Source organism: Ursus arctos, unplaced genomic scaffold (genome assembly GCF_023065955.2).
Source record: "Ursus arctos isolate Adak ecotype North America unplaced genomic scaffold, UrsArc2.0 scaffold_34, whole genome shotgun sequence".
Lineage (NCBI taxonomy): Eukaryota > Metazoa > Chordata > Mammalia > Carnivora > Ursidae > Ursus > Ursus arctos.
In genome coordinates, this window is record NW_026623030.1 from 5,984,755 (window position 1) to 5,998,062 (window position 13,308).

General features: G+C 50.5%; 1 protein-coding gene across 19 annotated transcripts in view; it reads right to left on the minus strand.

The window, feature by feature from the left end:
- LDLRAD4 (low density lipoprotein receptor class A domain containing 4) overlaps window positions 1–12,243 on the minus strand; it is a 421,884-nt gene extending 409,641 nt beyond the window's left edge. For 5 of the 19 annotated variants that reach the window (XM_057305863.1, XM_057305865.1, XM_057305852.1 and 2 more), the window contains exon 1: window positions 10,755–11,120. The gene's annotated coding sequence lies outside the window, so the exon portion shown is untranslated. Of the gene's footprint in view, window positions 1–10,754; window positions 11,121–11,317; window positions 11,649–11,773 lie in introns of those variants that run through there. The other 14 variants (XM_048221588.2, XM_044379514.3, XM_044379520.3 and 11 more) reach the window with 7 other exon arrangements.
- Between the last annotated feature and the right edge of the window lie 1,065 nt (window positions 12,244–13,308).

Genomic DNA, 13,308 nt, shown 5'->3' on the forward strand with positions numbered 1-13,308 from the left:
CCTCACAGATACTTGGACTTCATAACAGCTGTCATTTACTGAGCACTCACTAGTTCCCTGAGCCTCTCCCAACTGGTTTCCATATGCATTATCTTATTTAATGCTAAAAGGTACGCAAATAGTTGTTTTATAGAAGGGCAAGCAGATCTTCCCAAGGTCATGCAGTCTCCCAAGGGCTTGGTCAGACAAGAGCCCAGAAGATACATCTAGGGGGGCGCCGGGGTGGCTTAGTCGTTAAGCGTCTGCCTTCGGCTCAGGGCATGATCCCAGCGTCCTGGGATCGAGCCCCGCATCGGGCTCCCTGCTCAGTGGGAAGCCTGCTTCTCCCTCTCCAGCTCCCCCCTGCTTGTGTTCCCTCTCTCACTGTCTCTTGCTGTCAAATAAATAAATAAAATCTTTTAAAAAAAGAAGAAGAAGAAAATACATCTGGGAGAGGCAGAGGAAAGCAACCCCTTTACAAGCACCCCCTACTGAGATACCTGCACACACACTGCGAACAGTGGGGTGCTGCGGGTCATGTGCTCAGGCCCACATTTTTGCCCTGACATTGCTTCTTCAGGTGGGTCCAGTGAGAACAGCCTGCTGCATGGCAGATGCCAGAATGGAAGCCATCCCCTTAAGCACACAAATGTGCCCCAATTTTTAAATTCCAACGTATAAACAATGTTATAACCATAAAAGGATGCATTCACATTGCAAAGTAATGCACTAAGAGTTCCATTACATAACTCCAACTCCATTTAACGTCCAACTGTATTGATCAGAAAACAAATATGATTTCTCTGGATTAAATTTACTACATAATTATGTAGTTATGTTTGTATACGTACAATACTTATTATTTTTACATTATTTTCCAGATGAAAAAAAAATTTTAAATCCAAGGACCTACCTCTAGTAAACTAAAAAAGTAAAGATTTTGTAAAATACTTCTTCTAAAGAAGTAAAGATTTTGGATCTCACGTTTAAACACAAATAGGATGAAAGCTAAATTCTGTAAGGGTACACTATTTATCTTAATAGCTGAAGTAGCAGAAAAACAAACATTCACCCAAGCCATCCAACTGTAAGCATTTCCTCCACCTTTAAAATTATGCATGCATTATGTCCAAAAAGGCTCTCTGTCCCTCCTATGTTTCTGGCATTTTATCGTTCTGCTGAAGGAGCAAAGCCAAATGCAGGGAGGTCAAATTAAACAAGAGTCTGTCAGCCCCCATACACATCAGCCAACAGCAAACAGAAGGAAAGTACACAAGGTGTATTTTTCAGTCACCCAAAGTGCCCTGAGTAAATGTTCCAGCAAACTATTCAATAACACCACTAGCACGCAACTCCCTGGGAAACTCCTAGCCAATTTCAGCCACGGATCCGGCACAAGCTGTTCCCTTAAGGATGCTGCCTGACATCTCATGGTCAGACCACCTGGGTGGCCACCAACCAGCCCTCCCACCCACTGGCGGTCTTCTGCACACTCCATCTCCAAGGCCTTGGCACTGTCCACACTATCTGCCACAGCAAGAGTGGGTTTGCACCTGGAATGCAGCAGGGGGTCGACTGCGTGGCCAGCAGGGGAGAGATGCAGGCCAAGAGACAACTGCCCACGCGCGCCGGGCACCATCCATGCCTGAGGTGCCAGGGCTCACCTGAGCACAGAGAGGACACTGCCCACCTGGGCCCTGTGGACCCTTCACACTGCTCACCAGGCCATGCCCCAGATGGGGCACAGTTCCACCATAAACCCCAGAGCACAGTTAGCACCCACACCTGAGGAACCAATGGATGCATGAAGGTGAGTGTGAGCAAAACACGCTAAATGGGACCAGCCCCAAAGATGCAGGTGTTTTGTTTTTTCTCCCTCCAACCAGCATTGTGAATGGGCTCCCCTCCAGCCAGCCAGTCCCAACCTTTCAGCGGAAAAGGCTGCCTTTCAAAGAAAACAAAACTACTTTGCCTTTCCTTAATCGAAATCTGCTAAGATGATTTTTCTTTTCTCTCAAGCTTCGGGAGCAATCAGCTTAGCAGGCCAGACACTGTTGATAGAGGCATGTGCCTCTGAAAGGGCACAGGCCTCAGCTAGATGCAGAAAACTGCCAAGCCTGTGGGAGGAAGGAAGGGAGTGCCCTCCGCAGAGCCACCAACGTCAAGTGCTGTGCGTCAGTCATCAAGTACAACATAAGAGGATGAATACTTTGTTGGCACCCTTGCCGACGAGGCTAGGGAAGCGTATGATCTCAGAAAGAGATCTCGGAAGGGAAAGAAGTGACTGAGATGTTACACCATCTTCAAGCAGCTGGCTACTGAATCCACTCTCTCTCCTGGCCCCCACTCTTCCACTGTGAGTCCAAGTTACCCCACAGTGTAGGGTGAGGATGTGGGGGGAAACCAGGTGCAGTCCCTGGCCAAAAAATCCTCTAATTTTATTTTAAAATATTACAGATTATTTCGTGTCCTTAACCTACCTAAGCAGAATTTATCTCGAATTTAAAATAGCACAAAGATCTTCTCCCTCCCTGAGGACATCATCCAGTGAATCACTGTGTTTGCCCATAACAAAACTCTAGCAAACAGCAAAACTCTTTTCACCTATGATCCAGATGATACAGACCTAGATTCTTTTTTTTTTTTTTAAGATTGTACTTCCTTATTTGACAGAGAGAGAGACATGGAGAGAGGGAACACAAGCAGGGGGAGTGGGAGAGGAAGAAGCTGGCTTCCTGCTGAGCAGGGGCTCAATACCAGGACCCAGGGATCATGATGTGAGCTGTAAGGGAGACGCTTTTTTCTTTTTAATAATAATTTTTTATTATGTTATGTTAGTCACCATACAGTACATCCCTAGTTTTTGATGTAAAGTTCCATGATTCATTACTTGCGTATAACACCCAGTGCACCATGCAATACGTGCCCGCCTTAATACCCATCACCAGCCTATCCCATTCCCCCCCCTCCCGCGAAGCCCTCAGTTTGTTTCCCAGAGTCCATAGTCTCTCGTGGTTCATTCCCCCTTCTGTTTACCCCCCCTTTCTTCTTCCCCTTCTTCTCCTACCGATCTTCCTACTTCTTATGTTCCATAGATGAGTGAAACCATATGATAATTGTCTTTCTCTGCTTGACTTATTTCGCTTAGCTTTATCTCCTCCAGTCCCGTCCATGTTCCTGCAAATGTTATGAAATCGTTCTTTCTGATGGCTGAGTAATATTCCATTGTCTATATGGACCACATCTTCTTAATCCAGTCATCTGTTGAAGGGCATCTCATCTCCTCCCACAATGCTGCTATGAACATTGGGGTGCATATGGCCTTTCTCTTCACTACGTCTGTATCTTTGGGGGTACCCGGTAGTGCGCTTAACGACTGAGCCACCCAGGCGCCCCTAGACCTAGATTCTTATAACAAAAAGACGGAAAGGAAAATTTAAACATCATAACATTTACTGCCCAATTTGCAAAGATTTTTTTCACAATAATATTTAGCATTGGCAAGGGTGCAGCCACTCTCGTGTCTGTGGGAGTACAAAATGCCCTATTCTTTCCGAAAAGCAAGCTAGTGATACTTTTGGGGGACCCTCTAAAAGTTCTTATACCCACGAGCCTCCCTTTTAGGAATCTATCCAAAGGATGTAATCAAATGTTCAATGCATATCATTTATAATACAGAAAACTGGTAACATCATCAATGTTCCAAACAGATTTTTTTAAAAATAACAATATAACCATAGAGCAGAATGTTACAGTTATCAGCAGTGGTACTTTTGCAGAATATTTAAATTATATGAAAAAATGTTCAGGGTAAAATACAAAGTCTGAAAACATACATAAGTTCTACATATAATTTTATAACCTATCAGTAAGTAAGTCTGGAAAGAACCTACTAAACTATTAACAGAGGTCTCCTAAAGGTAGTAGAATCAAGACAATTTTAGACATTTTTATTTTCTTCTTTGTTTCTTTTTTCTTCTTCTTTGTTTAATTGTTTCTAATTATCTTCAATAAGAATCTAATCAGGAAAAAAAGAATTTCAGAGACTAGACCTGTGACGATGGTTTCAGCCAGGGGCCTCTGGGACTCTGTGGAATAAAAAGTCAGTCTCAACTAGAGTGGGCAGAGCTGGGCTGGCGGCCGGTACACCCAGGCCCCCATGTCTGTCCTTGACAGGCAATGCTAACACCTGCCACACAGGCCGTGATGGGCACGTCCGGAGACTGACAACTTTGATGAACTCTGGGACAAGCCACATGAAAACATAGCTGCTTGGTGCTGTGGAAATGGGGAGGACAGAACACAGACCAGAACAGGAACTTTCAGAGGCCTGCATCAACCCACGGGAGGACAGCATTTGCCTAACCCCATTCAGGTGACTGCTTCCCACAATGTGTGGAAGCCATAATACATTATATAGGGGACAGCACCACCTCAGTCACCGGCTGAGCGCAGGGGCTACAATGGATTCCCATGGATTCCAGTTCCTGCCCCACTGCCACGGGCTTGCAAAGAGCTGAGAGCTGTCCTGCCAGCCCCAAGGAAATCTGCATCTCCTAAGAACTCGCTTAAGGTCCTGTAATCCCAAACATTTAGGTTTGTCCAAAATGGACACTATTTCACAAGAAGTACACGTCAATACATGTAGATGATTAATCTAGGCCCTCGTGGATCAAAATAGAGAATCTTAAAGATATGATTATTTTTTCTTTTTTTTTCCCCAAACGCGTGAGAAGCAAAGGGAAACGAAAACGGTAGCTTTCCATGTACTGGATGAGCTGGATCCTTCTGCCTGAGCAAACCACTGACTAGGGCCGCATCCAGCCTCCCCCCAGACCCACAGCAGACAGTTCCACCGCCACCGGCCTCAGTTCACCCCCCAGAAAACAGGCCCTAATGCTCTGACAATCGACACCCAGACAAGACTAAAAGACCGGGTTTTTAAGGAATGGTGCAGAATACTTCGGCCAACAATACTGCTGCTGATTTTTACTTCATCTGTCTTTCAAGGACTCAAGTTCAACATGGACAAAACACAACCACCAATGGCCTAATTCTCAAAACCGAGGCTCTTGTCACCAGCATGATACGCACAGAAAGCAGAGGCTAGAAATAAGAACAGGGAACAGAGGTGAGGGGGCCATAATCAGAGCCACAGATAAAGGTAGGAAGGAGGAAGAAAGAGCTTGTTGACTGAGCCATGTTTGGAACCTGTCATTGGGACCTCCTCCACCCAGCAGGTGAAGAATCCCCGATGAAGAACTTCCGACTTGGGCCCAGCCTCGGGCGGCCCAAAGTCAGAGCCCAGACCCTCTAACTTGGGCCTAGCCTCGGCCGGCCTGGAGTCAGAGCCCAGACCCTGTAACTTGGGCCCAGCTTTGGGCGGCCCGGAGTCAAAGCCCAGACCCTCTAACTTGGGCCCAGCCTCGGGCGGCCCGGAGTCAGAGCCCAGACTCTGTAACTTGGGCCCAGCTTCGGGCGGCCCAGAGTCAAAGCCCAGACCCTCTAACTTGGGCCCAGCCTTGGCCGGCCTGGAGTCAGAGCCCAGACCCTCTAACTTGGGCCCAGCTTCGGGTGGCCCAGAGTCAAAGCCCAGACCCTCTAACTTGGGCCCAGCCTCCGGAGGTCTGCAGTCAAAACGCAAGCCCCAAGTGAGAGAATGCCCTGGCTGTGTCTGAGTCCACCCTTTATTTACAAGAAGTGTGACTCTGGGTAAGTTCCAGGCTTCTCGTTCCCTCCTGCAAGCTGGGGGTGGCAGCAGTACAGATGTCACAGGGCTGCCCTGAGGACGAAGTTAGTTCATATACGTGCAACACTAAGAACAGCCTGGCACATAATCAGCGCTATGCAAGTGTTTGGAACTGCTGCTACTATTCTCTGACCAAGTGCCCTGGGGAGGCGGGCCAGCCAGAGGTCCAGCAGCCCTTCCAAAAGCAGCCTGGCCTCCTGCCGTGGGCTCGCCACTCTTGTCTTCCGGAAGCAGTGAGATTTTACTATGGAAATCCCCTCCCCGATCTGCACAGAGGTTGCAGGCCCTTGGGGCCACAGACAATGAAAACAATGCCTGGCTGAGCCTCCACCAGCTATAGGCCCAGCCCATTTCTGAAGAATGGTGGCTGTGCACAGAACTGAAAAGGCACAGCAGGAAGCCTGTCATTCTGCAAACCCCAGGGGCAAGGAGTGCACACACCTACACGGAGGGTCCTCACACCTCTCCTGGAGGAAGGACTAGCCAAGGGTGGATGGGATGGCTCCTTTTTGAAAAATGAATGCAACAGTTTTACTTTGCAGAGAAATTCTAGGTCCATTTACAGACCATGGAGATGAAGACACACAGATGTTGGCTCACACCCACCTAATTCCTGACCTTAACGTCACTGGAGTAGTCTAGGCCCTGAATCTTGTCTGCAAAGGGAAGAGCAAGTCATTTGGCAGGGGCCCAACTTGGGAGGTGGCTTTGTAATATGAGCAGTGTGTCCGCTAACAACCAGAGCAAGACCATTAAGTTCATTACACCTGTCACTCTGCCAGCTGACTATCCAAATTGCCAGAGATGAAAGTACATTATGCCCAAGGAGTGCCACCCAGCCCCCTCCCAGGGCAGCACACACACACTTATCTCAGACAATTTGTTCTCAATGTCTGCACCTGCAGAAAGAACGCAACTGTAAACAGCTTGAAACTTGGCTTTGAGAAAACTTAAGGGCTGAGCAGCTAAGAACAAAGTTTCGTTTTGTCCACAGCAGGTCCCTGGGAGGAGGACTAGGTGCCATGGCCCCCTGGTGCATAGGGAAGAATGTGAGACGGGTGAGGGGAAGGTCGGGTGAGAGAGGGAGGGGAAGGGCAGGGCAAGGGGGCAGAGCTGCCCAGCAAAACGAAGGACACACAGCTGCTACGTGCATTCTGCTGCCCTGCAGCACTGCCAAAAATAAAAGCGAGAGACACACCCTTTTCATTTCCGAACCAAGTCACAGAGTTCTAGGCAATAGGCAGAGGCCTTCCTCCCAGCTGCACATCCAACAGGCTCCCTGGGTGCTCAGCGCCCGGCCGCCGGCTGCAGGGTGCGTCTGCAGTGCAAGCGTGTTGCAGACAGCGGTAATTTATTTATCCCTGTCATGTAACATTAGCAATCTGTCTGGAGCTTGGCAAGCACCAACTTGCACTGTCATATAAACTGTCTGACAAACTTAAAGTTTCGTAAATGGTTCTCTTCCAGCAGACAATAAAGCATCATTAAAAAAAAAAAAAGTTGTCATCTCTCTTTCTGTTCCCTTTCTCTCTTCCTCTTCTAAAAAAGGGTTCGGAGGGGAGAAAACGAAAGAAAAGCAACAACAAAAGAACCTATGCAAACAGAAATGATCCCTCAGCAGGATTCTTAACCTTGAAAGTCTCAACATTTTCCCAATGCCAAGTAAATGAGTAAATAAATGGATGGGGGAAGGGGTGCTGTGGTGGGAGTCAGTCATGAGGGGGTACAGAGCAAAATCTGCAAAACAAAAGTACAGTCATTAAAAATTAATAAAGGGTGTGGACATCAGCTCCCCACCCCCTTCTGCTCATGGGGATTCGAGCCAGACATTCTGCATCCTCATTAAGTGGTGGCTGGCAGGCTGCCGGAGTTTTAGTGGGTTCTGGGAATGCCAATATATTAACCAGAGGACTTTCTGCATACCCTTTAGAGTTTTTATTCTAGAAAAGTCAACCATTTGGCACAGTGTAGCCTTATTTTTGTTCGGGAAAGCTCTCAGCTGCCAATCAAGAGAGAAATTATAACTATGTTCTTCGTAATTTCCAAGACCTATCTGAAAAACAAGCCTGGTGGAAAGAAAAGTCCTCACAAAAACAGCTTAAAAGGCCAAAGTGCCATTTTTCGTGGAAATTCAAAGAAAAACAATCCATACTTAAATCACATGGATATGAGACAACACAAACACTATTTTCAATCCCTCCTATGATAGAGGAAAAAACAACAGTAACTGGGAATAGGAATATAATATTTCTGCAGCAAGTAATAGTACAGGTGCTTAGGGCTGCTCGCTTTAGTTGCCTAACAGTGAAACGAAGACCGCCACACACACACACAAAATTTCCCTAAAAAAGTGGCAGGTCTTGTGGCCTAAATTTTCAAATAGTAGGCAGAAACTTTACATTCCTATTTTAAAACTTAAGAGTCACGTTCCATGCACACCCATAATATAGGTCAAGGTGTAATTCTAGACCAAAGAATCCCATGTAGGCAGAAAGTCACTCTGACACCAGAAAATAACGGCTTCCAGAAGACTTTTCTGAGATAGGAAGAAAGGGAGGGAGGGAGAGAGGAAGGAAGGAAGGAAGGAAGGAAGGAAGGAAGGAAGGAAGGAAGGGAAGGAGGGAAGAAAGGAGGAAGGGAAGAAGGAGGCAGGGAGGAAAGGAGGCAGGGAGGGAGGGAGGGACTGATGGACTAGAGGGAGGAAGGGAGTAGGAAGAAGGGACAAAAGGGCAAGATGGGGCTACATGGCAGTTTTGCTACTGTTTACATTTAACAGCCATGTGTCCACATCAAGTATGTTTAACATTTCTAAAAACCTTCCAGGTTAATATGGAATAATCTTTTTATAGCTATTGCTCCTTGAGTTTTCTTTCTTCTCTACTAACTCTCACCCAAAAGGACAGACACATCATAGAAATTCCATGAGCCCAGATGATTAAACATGAGAAGAAATATGGCAAGGACTACCAGAAAGATTTGACTAGCAAGTGTCACAACAGCAAGTGTCCCTGCCCCAGCCCTGAGAGTCCTTGGGTTTTACAGATGACACAGAGCAATCCTCTCCAGCCTAGACCAGGGGGTGACTGATAGCTAGGTGAGAGCAAAAGGATCCAGACAGAGCTTAAGAGTCTCTGCTTGACATGAGGACAGGAACTACCCTCATTGAGCAAAAGTCATTCTCAGCTTCTGTGATGCCCTGTCCAGCTGGGAATTACCCCTCCAGCAGCCCAGATGAAAAGCAGACAGCGGACCATGAGCTACAAGCCTACTCTGCCAGGCTGCTAAGTCAATCAAGACTACAGCACAGTCCCAAACTGTAAACACCTCTGCAGACCGGTCCTTGCTCTCAGCGTGCCAGGCAAGAAAACTATTCTTAGAACACTGTCAGCAATTGGGGGGGGGGGAATATTTGTCTATGTATGTATACACTATGGCAGGGGGCGAGGAGAGGCGGGGGGGGGGGCTTTGATTCTCATATTATGTGCCAACAAATTGGCACAAAATCCCTTAATAAGCAGGTGGCACCGGCTGGATTCCTCTGCAGGACTGTGGTCATGCACACCAAGCCCCCAAGAGGATTCAAGAGACAGTCCTAAAACCTGTGGGAAAAGTCTTCTCCAGAGTAACTATAAATCTACATGAACTAGAACCATGGCCAATGACGGCAAACTCTTCCAAGGGCAACAGAAGAATGTTAAGAAATTAAAAGGGAGGAAGGTAGCTGCAACTCCATTACAGCAAATCCCAACCAGCATTTACCGTCCTAGCCCTGATTCCTAACAGCGTGTTCAATGTCAATAGCAAAGTGAAGCTCTTAAAAGAATTAAGCTTTCAAAGATCATGAGGAATTTACCCATGTTTTAAAAAGCACTGCTTTGCAAGGGCCATCAAATAACATTCAAGGGTTGATAGGAAACCAAATATTATAATTCAATAAATGTGCATGGGATGGGCAATATTCAGATCCACTCATTTGTCTATGTAATGACTCAAACTTGACATTATGATCCCATACTGAACATAAAGAATCTGTTGCAAGAGAATTGTGCAGAGTACAAAGACAGATGTACAGATGACAGTAAATTCAATATAAATACTAGGAAGGACTAAATAGTCACATACGAAATGCAGAACATGGCTTGATGCAATGGCAGTTTTTCAGAGCAGACTCTACAGAACATTTAATTCCAAGCTCAGTCCAGAGGATCCAGGGGAGATAGAAATGGGAGAGTATCTTTCTTGGCTAGCCAAACAAACTGGAAACAACTTCCCATTTTAAAGGGAAGTTTCCTAGTACTAGCCATGAGGGAAGGCACCAACCTCCATGCCAGCCAACAGGACCCATATATTTTTAAGGACCAAGGCTGCTGACCATCTCGGCCCACCTCTACTGCAAGAAACTTACTTATAGTAGCTCTCGGAATCAACATCCTGTAACAGCTTATCTCACCCCACAGCCTACAATGCCTAGCACATAGTAGGTCGTCAATGAATATTTGTCACAATACTTCTATAACATTGTAGAAAGCAGCACTAAACCGTAAGTGGGACCTGGGGATAAGAAGCTGCCAAAGTAATTTCAAAGAAAGAGAAGGTACTAGAGGGGACACAGAGAAAGAGAAAAGCAAATCAAAAGTATCCAATTCTAGCTAATTAAAAAAGGGTCTTCGGGGAAAACAAAAATTAAGCTAGTTTATGTGGCCAACGCCACTCAGCAATCATTCCCGTGCCCGGCGAGGAGCAAAGAAGCCCTGCTTGCTTTCAAGAGTTTCTCGCTGTTCTGACCGGCGACACGGTGCCCCGCCAGCTAAACCGGGAACCAGGGCACTGACTGACGCGCCTTCTCCAGGTGACACCCACCCACCACGCGTCCGTTTCGTCCTCCTGAAAATCTCTGCCGCAACGGGAAGCCTCTTCCTTTTCCAGTGGGGAAAAAAAAAAAAGTTTTGAAACAAGCAAATGCCCTCTCCGCCACCACAGCGAATTAACCTGAACCGAGCCCACTGTCTTCCAGCCGCGTACTTACAGGGCGCGCCCCCAACGCCACCCCAGGCGGTGCACCCGGCAGGGGTCCCAGGCAAGCCTCCTCGCCACTGTGCAAAGCGGATCCCACAACAAAGGCAAGTGCTGAGCCCGGGCTGGGTGCTCGTCGTTTCCTGTTTATTCCACCGTGAGGGTCAAAGAGAAATTCAACACACGCCTGCTTCCTCCGGGGCTCAGAGACCCAGCCTAAGTATAATAGCAGCCTCCTGAGACAATCGACTTCCCAGCCAATGCCGGGAGCTCCGGGCGGCCCCGCGACCGACGTCAACGCGCGCTGGGGGACCCGGGCAGACGCCGGGTGAGGAGGGCCCGAGGGACGCGGGGCGCGAGATGCGGGGTGCGGGGGTGCGGAGCCGCGGGCTGTCCAGCAGCGGGATGCAGGGTTCAGGGTACGGCCCGCTCCCGCCCCTTTTCCTTCCCGCGAACTCCCCAGCAAGGTCCTGCAACAATCTTCCCGCTTCCCGCTGACCTCCAGTGCCCCCCCACCCGCCTGCAGTCGTTCGCTGACAGGCCCAAGGGAACCGAGACCTCAGTTTGGGCAGTTACCTCGGCGCTTACCCCGGCCTCCCGGCGGTGCAGAATTAAGTCCTGCAACCGCAGGACACCCCACGCCGGGCACCGAGAAATAGGTCGGCAATGTTCCTCCAGCAGAGCACACAGGCAGAGGCGGCGGAGCCTCGGTTCGGGAGTGCCGGGTCGCCCTCCCCACACCCGCGCCGGGCTAGCGCCCCAGGACGCCGCCGTGCCCACGGGCTACACTGCCTCAGACCTCGAGAACTCGTCTCCGGGGAACTCGCCGGTCTGGGGAGGACTCCTAGGGCTGGGCAGCTCCCTCCGGCCCCCGCCGACGGCGCAGGCTCGCGGACGTCCCGTTCCCGGAGCGTCCTGTCCCCGCGTCCTCCGCCCCCTGCCCTCCCCACCCCACCCCACCCCCGCCCCAGCGCTGCGCTGAACTTGGGCCAGACGCCGAGACCACAACAGCCACCTCGGGTCTGCACTCACCTGCGGCCGTCCCTCCGGAGCGGAGGCGGGGGACCGCCCGCAGTGCGGCCCGCCGGGCCACCGGCCCTGCTGGCCGCGGGGGAGGGGCGCGGGATGCGGGGCCGCCGCGGCGGGGGGCGCGCAGCGGGTCGGCGGGGAGCGCGGCGCGGTGCGCCGGGTCTCTTTAAGAGCCGGGGACCTTACCCCCGGGCCTCCCCCGCGCTCCCCGCCCCCCTTTCACTTTCCCAGAGACTCGCAGCCTGTCTGGCGGCGGCGGCTCCTCCCCGGCTCGCAGGGGATCCCCGGCCGGCCGCGGCGGCGCGCGGGGCGGGCAGGGCCAGCCGCACTCGCCTGCCTGTCCCGCCGGGCCCGACCCGCAGCCTTCGGGAGGGGGGGAGGAGGGAGACGGTGCTGCAGCCGCCGAGGGAGGTGTCCCGCCTCCCGTCGCCGGAGGGGGGGAGTGTTCCGCCTCCCGCCGCCGTCTGTCTCCAGCCGTAACTATGCTCGCCGAGGCTGTGTCTGTCTCCAACTCCTCCAGGCTCTCCTCCCTCCCCATCCCCCTCCGCGGCGGGGACCCGGCGTGCGGCCTGGCCGCGGGGGCGGTGGGGACCGCCGTGCTGCCGGCGGGTGGGCCGGGCTCGACCCCGAGTGCGCGAGCCGCACCAACCTCTGCGGGCTGCTTGCACGGAGCTGGGGGCGTGTGGGCGCCGAGGCCGCGGGACCCCAATGCTCGGTGGGGCCGGCCGGCTCAGCACACGGCAGCCGGCTCGGGCCTCGTGGGGCGCGCGCCCACCGCCGGCCGGACAGGGAACTCCAAGTGCCGACAGAGGGCTGGCTGGCGCGCCTGGAGGAGCCGGCTTCCCCGGCTGGCTAAGGACGATCTCGGGAGAGGAGGCCGACTTATTCCGTGCGCCCGTTACCTCGCGGACTGCGTGCGCCCAATGGGCAGCACCAGTCCCGAGACACACAGTAGGGCTGCAGAACACGTAGTGGAACAGATGAATCCTTCCGGAGCAAGACCCACCCGGCTCTTTCTGACCCCATGTGGTTACCCCCTTAAGGATTCCCTGCCCTTTATAAGGGCAATGGCTCCATACTGGAAAGTCAGCTAGATTCTTCCGGTTACGACCCTTTCTCCTTGAAGGACCTACATCTCTCCTCTGAAGGCCCTTTAGGACTTGAACTCCGCCTGAGTGCAGACAATATGCGTTTTGTCCTCCAGAAGTAATAGCATTGACAGCCAAGGAGTTTCGGTACTGCCCTAGCATATGGCATTTTAACCCAATTTTATTACAGTCGCCAAAATTAGATAATTCCCCGCTGCCCAAATTAAACCCCCTGCAGACATGCCAAAATATACTAACCTGGGGTTTCAGGCAGGATCTGTGAGAGGTGCAGCTAATTAATTTTCAACTTCCATAATGTCAGAGAAGAGAATCTTTTGAAACCTATGAATAATTTGTCAGTAACATTTTGGTTAGTGAAATGTTGGCTTAATTCGCTTTCTTTAAAGAGCTCTCTGCTGTCTTCCACTATCATGGTAATTACTATGTAGA